Genomic DNA, 13,062 nt, shown 5'->3' with positions numbered 1-13,062 from the left:
GTTACTATTTAGGAAAAAAGGCACCAACTCATTGTATTTTATGGCTGAGACTATGCCTGACTTTGACTATTATGATAAAGTATCCAATGTCAACTATCTGATTAAATTCAAAGGAATTCAATTGCAAAGTGCTGCATTTCTAAAAAGGCACATTTTCTTTACTTACAGACTTACAAGGAGAAAACTCTCAAGTACAGGCAGTTGTTTGAATATGGTAATTGATAGAAAAGTTGACCAAGTAGAAAACTGTAATGTGTCATAATAAAAGATGTTGAGGTATGCCTGTATGTTATGTGGCATTATGGTTCACAGAGTTATATATTATGCTAGAAACTTTGGATGACAAGGGTTCCATCTCATTCTGCTCAGATTCTGTGGATGACTTTGAGCAAGATTTTAATTTGTGTGGAACTTGGTCCTTTTATAAAAGGGAGAAGCTAATTCTATTTACAGAACATAGCTGTGTAAAGCTTAATTACCTAACCACAAAGGTAGCAAACAGCTTTTCCCATCTAAATGTTTAGTCTTGGAAACACCTGGAGGATTGCTGTGTTGAGGAGTTAAGAGAATGTGTACTATTTCTGTGCCTGTTTAGAGATTGTTAGTATAGGACCAAGAATCCATAAGTTCCAATACTAAGAGAAATCTACCTGTATTTTGACAAATCTGTTTTCCTGTAACAGTCTTAATTTCATTCTGAAAATAAGATTGGGTTTGGGAGAGGAAGCTTAGGTACAAATAAGTGCCCCTGACTATATCATCTATGAAAGGGTTGTGCCAACTCTGCACTGTAGAATTGTAGGTGAGAGCATGGGAAATACATTAGGTAGTCATTCCAAACTCTGTTTCATAATTTATAAAATATACAGCTCTTATAGAGAAGGCTGGGTCTTCTTCGAACTTGGAGTAGAAGAGGTGAGACATGATCTGGTGTAACAGGATTGATAAGGCATTGGATAGATGGAGACCTGAGAAAAAGAAGTCACCTGTTGGTGTTCTTTATGTGCACAGACTTATGCAGGCCCAACTCTTGTGTGCTGACATTAGGGAGATATACTGGGAGTCCTGTCTGACTATTGGAGGAAACTGAGCAATATTGTTGAATAGGTGCAGTGACAGAATACAAGCTGATTTGAGTTAACATGTGCTGGGCGACAGAGAGGAACCTGTGGTTGCTGAATCGGGAATTGGCAGTGGCATGATCATTGTAAACTAAGTAGTGCATGCCAGAATTATGCAGGCAAAGACTAGCAAAGAACTTTCCCTTGGGAATCCTGGGTGGAGATGAGTGTTCAGTTCTGAAATACGGGCTCTAGCAAAGCACCATTAGAGGACTGTAAGAGAAGGAGTAAGTTTCCATGGAGGTAGGAGGTAAGAAGGGCTGTGATTGATTAGTGATATGTATTGAGGGCAACGGGGGGCGGGGGGCATAAAATCACATATGTTATATTCAGTATTTGCCATTCCTGAACTAGAGGAAAGAAGTAAACCAAAAATTCCAGCCTATGTGATGAAAAGAAATGACTAGAAATTATCTTAGGAGAAAGTTGATGATTAAGTTTTAGTTACAGATCAACTTGAGGACAGTACAGTAAGCACATTTGGGGTCACTGTCACTAGGTACTGAGGTGAGCTTTGATGCACTTGCTAGAGAGATGGTTAGAGGGAGGATAGGAAGTAGAACTCCCATGTAGATCAAATGAATGAACAAATTTGCTTATTAAGCTGCTTATGTGTACATACATGTGTTTTCTTGTAATGATTACTCAGTTCCATGCACCCTAGTTTAATTCAGGTGACAATTTGGAGTATATAGTCACCATGCATCACTACCAACTACGTTACTGGCATTACTCCACTCATTAGTGATTAAGATGTACAAGGATACAATATTCTTATTTAATCTAAAGTAATTTTTAAGGAACTGTAAGAAAGAGTCCTTGAAACTTGATAGTTATCATAGCAGGGGGAAAATAGTACTTAATTTTGAGATGTCACAATTGGAAGTTAAACCTGGGATTGAGTTCTGGTTCCATCTTTAGCTAACATGCTCTATGGCCTTTGGCCATATTCCCTCACTTTAGGCCATAGCTGAAAAAAGGAAAGTGGTGTCTACACTAGGGATGTGAGTGTTTTCTGACTCTACCCTGCAGTCATGACAAATGGGACCTTCTTCCTCTCTGATCTTGGATGACATCTCACATCATCTTAGCACTTGGAACCAATTGGCATGTAACCTGGAACATTTTGTTGCCTATGGGAAGCCAATCACAAAAGAAAAAAAAAATATTAACAAGAATAGCTGTGGCTAACATTTGTTGAACTTTTACTCTGTGTCAGGTCCGGTGCTAAGCACTTCCCATGTTATATGTTAAGATTTATCTGATTGTAAATGTTTTCAATTAAGATGCAACAATGGTTAAAGGGAGATGGATTTTCACATTGAAACTGTGGGATGGAGTATTGAAATTAGTTGAAATAGGGAAATGGCCAGAAGTGTAAAAAAACAAAACAAAATAAGACTCCCTTGTCCATTTCCAAGACCTTGCCTATGTCTGGTTTGGTAGAATATCACCAATTAGTGTTTGAGTAAATTAATCACTGGGTGAATGCACAAAATTGCTATGGCAAGAATTATGCTCAGCTCATGGATTCAGCCTCTTTCTATATTATTGGATTTAACATCTGCTGACCTGTTAACCACTTTATTGTGTAATTATTCACTTGATTCTCTTGACTAGGAACTTTTAATACCTAAAACAAGGCCCCAACCATGATTCATAGATTGTCTTTTTCCAACACAAAACTTTCAACTACAGACTATACTTTCAACTGTTAAATAAAAAGATGTTTTGGAAAGCACTTCCCATCAGTACTCATTTATCATTACTTAACGGTAAAACTTAAATAGGCTTTGGGTGTACATCAAGTGAAAGAGCAGCTGGTAAAGCTGTTATAACTTAATGGCATGATTATGAGTACTAATAGGGACATCGTGCCTGCATTAGGACTGTACCCTGCCTGAAAGAATATGGGACAATTATTTAAGTAATTTGTACATGGTTTCTCCTATTAATACCTTGAAAATAGTCAGGTGAAAACAATGTTAGTGAATTCTGGCAGTTGGGATACAAATTTATTATGACAAGTCAATTTTCCTGTTGGTTTCTAGGACTACTGTATAATAAATGGACCTACACAGTATATTAAATTAATGGATTTTATTTTTCATCTGAAAGAAGAAAAAAAAAAACCTTATGAAGTGCTACCCTAGAATTCCAGGACATTCATTGACTTTCTGGCTCATAATGTAGCTTCTAAAAAGCAATTATAACTTTCATCTTAAACTTCTTTCAATGACAAATCTCTCTGGAGTGACTGTCACTGGATTCTTTCTTTAGAGAGCGTCTCAGGGGAAAATGAGACTCAGCAGCATCCAAAATAGTTCTAGGCAAAATTAAGCTGTGGAAATTTTATCCAGCCCAAACTTGCAATGATGGCATCCATATATGTCAATGACATCCTCTGCCATTGAGACTTTCCCTGCTTCTAGCATCTCCCATATCACATAAACACCTACCTGCCACAAATATACTTTGCCATCATCTACCCCATGGCTTTTGATACCAAATATAGAGTGATTATATTTTTAGTTAGGGTTCTTTCCCAAAGGCTGGCCAAATCCAAATCTGGCTTCCATATTTTGATATTTAAGAGATTGATCCAACTATTAATAGGGCTGTACCTTTCCTGGAATCTTCATCCACAGACACATACCTGGTGGGGATAAGGAAGTGCTCTGTGTCTGTTCCTAACACACTTGCCTCATCATTGCCCGCACTGTCAAGACAATGTCCCACACAGTATAGGCACGAGGATTGCTGTGACAGTGTCTGTCTACATCCATTTATCCCCAGCAACCAAGGCAGCCCCTTGGGCTGCACTGTGTGTCAGTCTGATTATCTTTGTGGCTGGAGACATGGAGCAGCGAGTGAAATCTTTCAAAGGCTGATTGGGAAAGAACCACTCAGCGCAGTCAGACATAAGTGCGTAGATAAGAAATTCCCAGACAGTGGAAGCACAGCACATTCTTTGGTTATTACTGTTATTATTGTTATTCTCTCATCAAGGTGATTCTTTAGGCACCCTCCTAGAAGTTCATCCTTTCACAGACTTCCAGAAGAGAAACACTAGAAGAAGAGGATAACTCTATCTTGCCTCTGCAAAGAAAATTTATTGGCAAAGCTTCTATACACCAGTGTTACTGAAAAGTTGTTGCATTCTCCTCCATTGTTTAGGCATGACCCAAGTGAAACAAACCTGCACCAACACCGCTTTGCTACTTGGTAACACTCCTTATATGGAGAATGGAGATAGAAATAAGATGTGGAAATTGTCCTTTTACAAGGGAAATGGGTGATTAGTTTCACCTTTATTGTGCTTATAATGCTTGACCTACATCAATCAACTACATTTTAAGTGCCTAAATGAAAGTTGTACAGCTACCATCTTTTCAAAATAATTGTAATTTCCAATATTATTTATTAACTACCAAACGTACCATTCATGAAATCTTTCATTAAAAAATGCCAGGTCATAAATTGTTGTATTTTTGGCTCATAAAATACAAACACATTTACCCCAGAAGAAGGAATGTGTTTTTCAAACAAAATCATGCACCATATATAGAAGACCCAGCAGGAAGGTCTGGCTAGGAGAGCAACACCACCAGTCAGCTTCTCTAATTATTTCCTTGTTGTGTGTGAATTCTAGTGCCATTTTTTACCCCCACCCAGAGACCTGCTATTATTAATCAATTGTAATGATTAGAAAATAAATGAAAGGTCATTTTATAAATTAAATCTGAAAACCCTCCCAGATTCTTTATATAATAAACACGAATTTAGTTGTGCCATCATTTCTGTCTTTATACAACCAAAAAATTTACTTGTGTAAGCATTGGTGGTAGGTATTTATAAAGACAGAGAAAAGAAAATATGATTATCTCTGGTGAAATAAATCTATGTTCTGTTTGAGTTTATTTAGGAAAAACATTTACACAGAAGAATGTTATATATTAGATTTGTTTAGAGATCATTATGAAAGAAAATACAAGTTTCTTTCTACCCTTAAGGTGACCCTAGCAGATATTAAGCTCCAAATACTTATTTTACATTTTGAAGAAATGTTTAGTGAGTATCTCATAGCAGTGATTATTGCAGGGCTTATTAATCAATATCTCTACTACTGAGCCTATTTTAATTCTGTTTATGTGACTATGTATAACCATCTGAGTGAACCAATTACACTAACATTTATTGAGTACCTACTATATACTGTGTGTGAGATACATAAATCAGCAGCAAAACCAGGTTAAGGATCCTACTAATGCTATTTCATTGCTCATCTACTAAATAAATATAGAAAGTTAAGCCTATCATAGAAATGAGTGGACATTTACTTCACCTTTATTTCCCAGTTCTTTTGTGAAATACTGCCTTTTTTTTTTTTTAGCAGAAGAGATGAGTATAAAATTGAGAAATTGATGGATTTTATGCTGTAATTCAGTAATGTAATCATATGATGTATTTTGCGGAAATGCTATGATTTTAATAATATGAAGAATGTGGGATACTTTCACTTATTTTCAAGAATGTAATTTTTCCCTTTCAATTCACTCCTTGAGTTTTTTCAGAATAAAAGTGGTTGAAATATAATAAAGAATCCATACTTTTAAATAATTCTACACTTAAATGAAAGGGAAAATACGTTCTTCAAATACCTTCTTCTACAAACACATATAGTAAAAATTGAATTAGTTTGTGTTTCATTCTGTTGGAATTTGTTTCCTTTCACGTAACTTTCTTGTGATACACAAAATTTGCTGAAAAAATACTGATGTCAGCAAGTTCCCACCAAAAAGAATAAACCTCTCTTCTCCTACTTATCTGTACTAAAAAGATGTTCAAGGACCACGTTCCTCTGCCTATGCTAACTATAAGTCTTTCCTACCTGGATAGTGGGAAGGAGCTTGACTGGTAACCTTAGGGGAGTTGCTTGGTGCATGTAACCACATCAGCCGTGTGCTTCTGCTTTGTACACATGCTTAGTGCTTTCCCTTTGCAATTTCCCAAACCCATCCATCCTCCCCTACCAGCTGAGATGCTTCATTCTTGATAAATTCTACCCAGTTGTTCCTCCTAAGGGAGAATTGTTTTTGCCCTTTTCTGTGCTCTCATAGTGCTTTTGTGCCCTGCACTGAAATGACTGACCACTTTTCATTGCAAATGTTTGTTTTGCTCTCCTTCTCTGGGATGGCAAAATTGTACAAATTCAGCTGGACAACAGGTCTGTTTCTTGGAACTCTGAGGAGTATGGGGACAGTCATTCATCTTTAGACATTCAGGATTTAGAACAGTGCTGGACACACTGTGGGTGTTTAGGAAATGTTTCACAAATGAATAAACAGTGAGTAGTCTGACATAGGCAGAAGTATTTTAGGAAAAGACTCCTGGTGGGAATGTGGGCAGTGCCTGGGCAGAGGAAGAGATTTCAGACAGTGGATCAGATAGGTGGTTACTGTAAGAGATAATGAAGGGTTTGCCACAGTGGTGATGATGGGAATAGAGAGGTGGAGACAAATGCAGGAAACATTTATTTCATAGATTTTTCTTAAAGCTCTTTCCCCTCCTCTTAATGCGATGATTTGTTTAGGTGCGCTAAACTTAGTCCTCTCTTAGGCCCATTTTCATGTACCTCTATTGCATAACAAATGGTGACAAAGAACAAGGCAACACAAGTTTGAAGCAGAAAATTTAGATGTTACGCAAGAAGAAAATTAAAACCACCAATCATTGCATTTGTGAGAAGTAAACACAGTTAATGTTGGGTTTGTAGTCTTAGACACGTTTCTGTGGAAGAGCTGGGAGACAGTCTAGCTGAACAGTGACCGTCACTGACTCAACTCTGCATTCAAATTCTGGCTCTGCTGTCTGGTGTGTGATTTTTGGCAAAATGTATCCCATCTTCTTCATGTGTACAGTGGAGGGGGTGGTCATAATAATAGTACTCATTTCATGGGATTTTCCTGAGGATTAGGGAAGCTAGTAAAATTAAAGCACTAAGCCTAGTGCCTGGGACGTAGGATGTAAATGTATATACTATTCACATGTACAACAGAATTTTTCATTTTACAAACATGGTTTATAATCTAAACTTTCTTCCTTCTTCATGGTATAAATAATTACCTTCCCTTATTTATCTACAGCATCCATTTTAATGATTGTATAGTATCCATTTATATGAGAAATCCTCATTTTATTTAATATTTTTATCATCTTTTGTTTTTACAAATAAAGATATGGATTATCGTTTCATAGTTAAATCCTTGTGCAAATCTAACACTTTCTTTGTGATTAACTTTTAGAGGTCCCTGGGTGAAATAGTAGGAATATTTTTCAGGCCTTTGATACAAATATCAGTTTGTCTTCTAGAATACCACCCTGTCCAGCACTGAGTGTTACAGCTTTTTTGTTTGTTTGTTTGTTTGTTTTAAGTCTGGGCCAATTTAATTGGTGAGAAAAAAGATTCTTATTTTAATTCACATTTACTTGAGGACTAAGGAAGATGAACATCTTTAATATTCTTTTAGGTCTTTACTGTTTCTTTTTTTGTGAACCGCTTATCTGTATCTTTCTCCAACTTTTCTACTGGTACATGCCTCTTTTTTGTATTGATAATGTAACCAGAATGTAATAGTGAGGGAGTTCAAAGAGTTTAAAATGATTGCATGAAGTATTTGACATATTCAGTTTATCAATATGAAATTAACAATATTATACAATTTTTTGGCTTATAGAAAGGCAGCTTTATGTGGTTAACCTAATAATTTAAGGTTTTGTGAAACTGTCAAACAATGCCTACCTTGCCTCAGACTTAAACCTTAATTTTGTCGTTGGCTTATATAACTCCATTAGACTATTTTCAATCATAGCGGTTTCTGAAAAATTGGTGTTATTGAACACATATGTACTTCTAAATGACTGAGTGTTGTTTCCATTTATCTGTAGACAAAAGATTTTGGATACAGTAGCCAAAATACAATATATGACTAAATTTAATGTTCCAACTACTTGTGCATGGCATGATCTTCTTATTGTACTGTTTACTACACACATTTAATCAACAGGGGTGATGGAGCTTTACTTTATAAAACACTTTTATTGCCTAGTGTTTTAGAGTTTTGTGGGACTTTAATGCATCATCACATTTGGTTCTGACAAGAAGCTGGTGAGGGACACAGAGCAGCTCTCCTGTTATTACAGAGGAGAGTACTAGGCTCTGAGAGGTTAAGTGACGCCCAGGGGCCGGCTGCTAATATCCAGCAGAAACTGGCCTAGAACCCAGATCTTCTGACTCTGAATCTAGTGCTTCCTGTCTCCATTCCTTGATCATTAAATCACTTGACCTGGAAATATGCGCCTTCACCTTTGCCAGAGAAATAAAGCCAGTGGGATTTGGATCCTGGGGAGAAGCAATAATGTGAAGCTCCCAATTCCATTGCTCTATTTTTGTTGTGTCTATCTTATTTTAGAAACATATGTTTTAGAATTTGCTGTGTAAATGCCAGTTTCAGTTTTACAATAGAAAGTGAAAAACAATGACATGAGAAAATGTTTATTTAATATATATGGCTTTCACCAGGGCTTGTTTCACTTTCAATTGATTTCACAGTTTGTTATTTTATTTTATTTTATTTTTTAGCTCCATAGCCTTTGGGTAATGTCAAGTTACTCATAAAGAAGGGATTTTAATGAATACCCATGGAAGATACTCTCCTCCTTATTTATTTCTGGTGCCTTTCTTTCACTAACTACATTCTATAGCCGGTCTCTGGAGTGCAACGTGGTACTGAATCAGTTTTTCATCACTAGCTTCAATTCTTTCTCGAGCTCCCATCCCCAGAAACCATTATGCAGAGGATCAATGCCCTGGTCGTGGAATATATTTGTTCAGTGAGTTACCGTTCCAGTCTGGCTCCTCCCGTGAGCAATTGTTTCCTTCATGAAACAAATGAGATTTGGTGGGGGACAGGGTTGGGCAGAATCTCAGTATTTCTTGAAATTTTTTGAAGAACAATTGAAAGCTTGAACAAAATCAAACAGAGAAAGCATGGCCAAGCTGTGTGGGGGTTATTTTCAGTTTTCAAAACTGTTGTACATGGGCAATGTTGTTAAATATATAACTAGTTAAGAAATAATACTTGCAAGAACAGATTGGAACTGAGATGGATTTAAGTGGGAAATCTATATATGTATATAAATCCTTTATATTACTGTTATGTGCTTGTTTGGGGCACAAAACAAAACAAAACTTTAAAAGTCTCTTGGAAGACAACAGTTTCTCTGGTGGCCTTTCATTTCCTTTTTTACTATTCACTTGTACTTGCTGAATTATAAAATCCTGATTAGCTGTTATACGTTATAAGAGTAGATACTTTACTTACCAACCGTGATTCAGCATTCATCAATTGTACTTGGGAAAAAAACCTACTCAAAATATGTTTCATTATCAAAGGATGTCTACCTTCCTCTATTTTTTCATTAAATAGTACAGTAGAACAAAAGTACTTAGAAATTAAAAGATGAAAAACTATACATATTTTAGTAAGTCTGATCATAAAATACCCATGTAGAATGGTCTTCGGGGGAACATTTAACACTGGTTCCTACATTAAGGCCAAAATCTAAATAAAAATGAGATATAAGAATATATACAAATAATGCTCTCTGTTTGATTAGTTGGGACCTAGATTGCCAAATGTAAAAGGATGGATTCCATTATAATGACTTAGAGTATATGTCTTAGAGCTTTTTATGGCTCAGTTTCATTTATGAAGGTATTTGAAAAGTATTAGCATCTTTATATATCAGGAACATTGATAGCAGATAAAACACCATGTTAATGCAGAATAACATGGAAAGGTTGCATGCATCTCAGCCTCTGTAGTTTGGAAACCATTTTGAAATCTATTTCCTCATCCACTTTGCTATTATGGAGCTGAGTGCTTGGAAGATTTATTGAAGTGAGAATGTATATAAAAATCCAGTGAAACAAAAGGAAAACATGGCCTGGATGTGGTGGTTCACATCTGTAATCCCAGCACTTTGGGAAGCTGAGGCAGGAGGATTGCTTGAACCCAGGAGTTCAAGACCAGTCTGGGCAACACTGTGAAAAAATTTAACACTATAAAAAAATTAAAAAAAAATTTAGGTGGATGTGGTGGCCTGTGCCTGTAGTCCTAGCTGCTTGAGAGGCTGAGCCAGGAGGATCCCTTGAGCCTGAAAGTGGAAGTTGCAGTGAGCTGTGATGGTGCCATTGCACTCCAGCCTGCTCGGTGACAGAGTGAGACCCCCATCTCTTAAAAAAAAAAATAGAAACCCCCCCCTCCAAGAAAAGACGAAAACTCTGCATTTTTGTATTTGCCTTTCAACTGATAGTTAGTATGACATCACCATAAGGAATTTTTTTTTGGTAACAACAGCTAAATTTATTTTATTTTATTTTTTTATTATTTTTTTTTATTTCAGCATATTACAGGGGTACAAATGTTTAGGTTACATATATTGCCTTTGCCCCGCCCAAGTCAGAGCTTCAAGGGTGTCCATCCCCCAGATGGGGTGCACAGCACCCATTAGATGTGAATGTACACATCCCCTCCTCCCCGCCTCCCCCCCTCCCACCTGCCCGATACCTCCATAAGGATTGAATCCAAGCCTTTAACACAGTGAAACCTATTAGCAACAGTCCTGTGAGGCTCTTCCTTGAGAATCTACCTGCCTTCTGGTAGGAAATTGTTCCTTCAAGACATCTCATTCTTTGATGATAGTATCTCTTTTATTGTGTTTAGGTACCTTGTTAAGAATAGTAAGAGCTGTGTTTGCAAATGAAACTGAGCTTTATGTTAAACCTTTGAAATTAAAGTAAGTATAAATACAAACAGAACCAAAGCTATGAAGCTACTCTGCCCTTCTGTGTCTATTATGTTGGGAGAGAAAGAAAGAATTGTGGAAGAAGTTATAAGAAGAAAACATTAATCATTTAATTAAAACTGAATGGGAGAATACAGGTAACGGTAACTGAGGCTCATTGAATAATGTCTAATAATAATCCCCCCCATGGAAGAATACTGCTTTTGCTGCAAATTACTATTGCAGTGAAAAAGTAACATTCTAAAAATTGATATGCAGATAGCACCAACAATGTTGTCAAATTTAAGCTGAGTTCTCACCACTAATAAATTGATAGAAGCTATTCTTATCCATCCTAATCAGTTACTTTTTTTGCCCTTTTATAAACATAGGTATTCTAGGGAAAACCATAGTCTTAGTTGGTTGTCTGATCCCAGCTTAGCTAAGGTGTTCAGGAAAGGCCTTTTGAAGAGGTGCCGTTTGAACTGAGTCCTGTGGAAAGAAAGGTGGTGTCCATGCCAATACTTGGAGAATGGCTTTCCAAGCAGAAGGAGTGGCAAATGCAAAAGCCCTCAGAGGGATTGAGCTCAGTGTGGGGGAGGGGGAGAGAAGGGGAAGAAGGGCAGGAATGAGATGGGGTTGCAGAGGTATGCAGGAAGCAGATTTTGCTGGACCTTGAAGACAAGGGAAGATTAGAATGTTAATCACAAGGGTAATCCATGGAATGTTTGAAGAAGGAAAGTGACACCTGATGTTCATTTTAGAGAAAGATTATTCTTGTTTCTCTGTGAAGAAAAGAGAGATCTTTGCAGTTATTTCAACAAAAGATGCTGGTTCAGTTATTTATTCATTTGTCCATTCAGCAAAAATCCATTGTATTCCTATCACATGCCAGGGGGCACTGCTGTAAGTCCTGGGGATACCATGGTTATTACAAGAGGTAAGGATCTTAGAGATCCACAGAGCTTTGACTGTAGTAAGATGGTAAGTCCCTATGAAGACAATAAAACAAGGTAATGCAATGGTGTGGGAGTGTCTACTCACATGGGGTGTCAGAGTCATGGTGGAGCCTGAATGACTAGAAGAAGCCAGGCGTGGGAGAATCTCCAGAAAGAACTTCCAAACAAAGGGGAGAGTATGTGCAAGGGCCCTAAGGTGGAAGCAAACTTGGCAAAAAAGAACATTTTGTCTGGAGGGGCTGAGTGACAGGTAGGGTATCAGGGTCCTGGAGGAAGTCAGCTGGGGCCTCCTTGTCTGGGAGAAGTCACTTCCTGTGATACTTTTGAGCAAGTGGGCATGGAGATAGAGAATGAGATAAAGACTGAAGAGGAGCTTATGGGGCAGTGTCGACCATTCATGTTTCCTTCAGATTAGCACAGGAAACACCTTGTTGGGAGCCCTACTCCTCAAATTGTACAAAGCAATTAATTCATGAACTTCACTGCTGTCACTTTTCTGTTAGTTTATTTACATGGTAGTACTGGCTGTTAGCATCATTGTTATTTTGTTGTTTTAAAAAACTATTAGCTATGATAATTGTTAGGAATTGATTTTCTGCTCACCACTTCACTAAATTTACTGAAATAGCTTGTTTAGAAGCAAACAGAAAATTTCCGCATTCTTTAAGAACAAGAATGAGCCATATACGTTGGGAATATTTCTCCCACTGTTTAAAACCATATTGCTTTAAATGGTGTATAATGTAACGTTTATTGGACTATTCGAAAGTCCCTAATGTGCAGATGCACTTGAAATCACCCCTGTGTATAGTTTTCTCCAGTTAACATTCTTTTTAATGGGAGCAGGTGGAAAACTTGAAAAAAGAATGACTGAAATGGCTGTCTTGGCTATTGGTGGAGCACGTAGTTGTTCTGACCAGAAAGTGGAAATTATTGGAAAGGAATGTTGTTTTTCATTAGCTTGAAGACCTGTTCCAGAACTGTTATTAAAGTGGATGTTAAGTGGGGTGTGTGCCATTTGCTTCATATGCACAGTGGATGATTGATTTCCTCAGCCTAATAGAATATTTTTCTACCGACCTTGGTGCAATTATGTGATAGTTGCAATTTTCAGCATCACATTGTAGTAGAAT

The 13,062-nt window shown here is 37.1% G+C and overlaps 1 protein-coding gene across 1 annotated transcript in view; it reads left to right on the top strand.

Moving 5' to 3' along the window:
* The window catches only part of GPC6 (glypican 6), a 1,073,132-nt gene that overhangs the window by 154,863 nt on the left and 905,207 nt on the right, over positions 1-13,062 (top strand). The window lies entirely within an intron of this gene.

Source organism: Eulemur rufifrons, chromosome 4 (assembly GCF_041146395.1).
Source record: "Eulemur rufifrons isolate Redbay chromosome 4, OSU_ERuf_1, whole genome shotgun sequence".
Classification (NCBI taxonomy): domain Eukaryota; kingdom Metazoa; phylum Chordata; class Mammalia; order Primates; family Lemuridae; genus Eulemur; species Eulemur rufifrons.
Note: the sequence above shows the minus strand (reverse complement) of the source record. Positions and strands in the feature narration are given on the sequence as shown.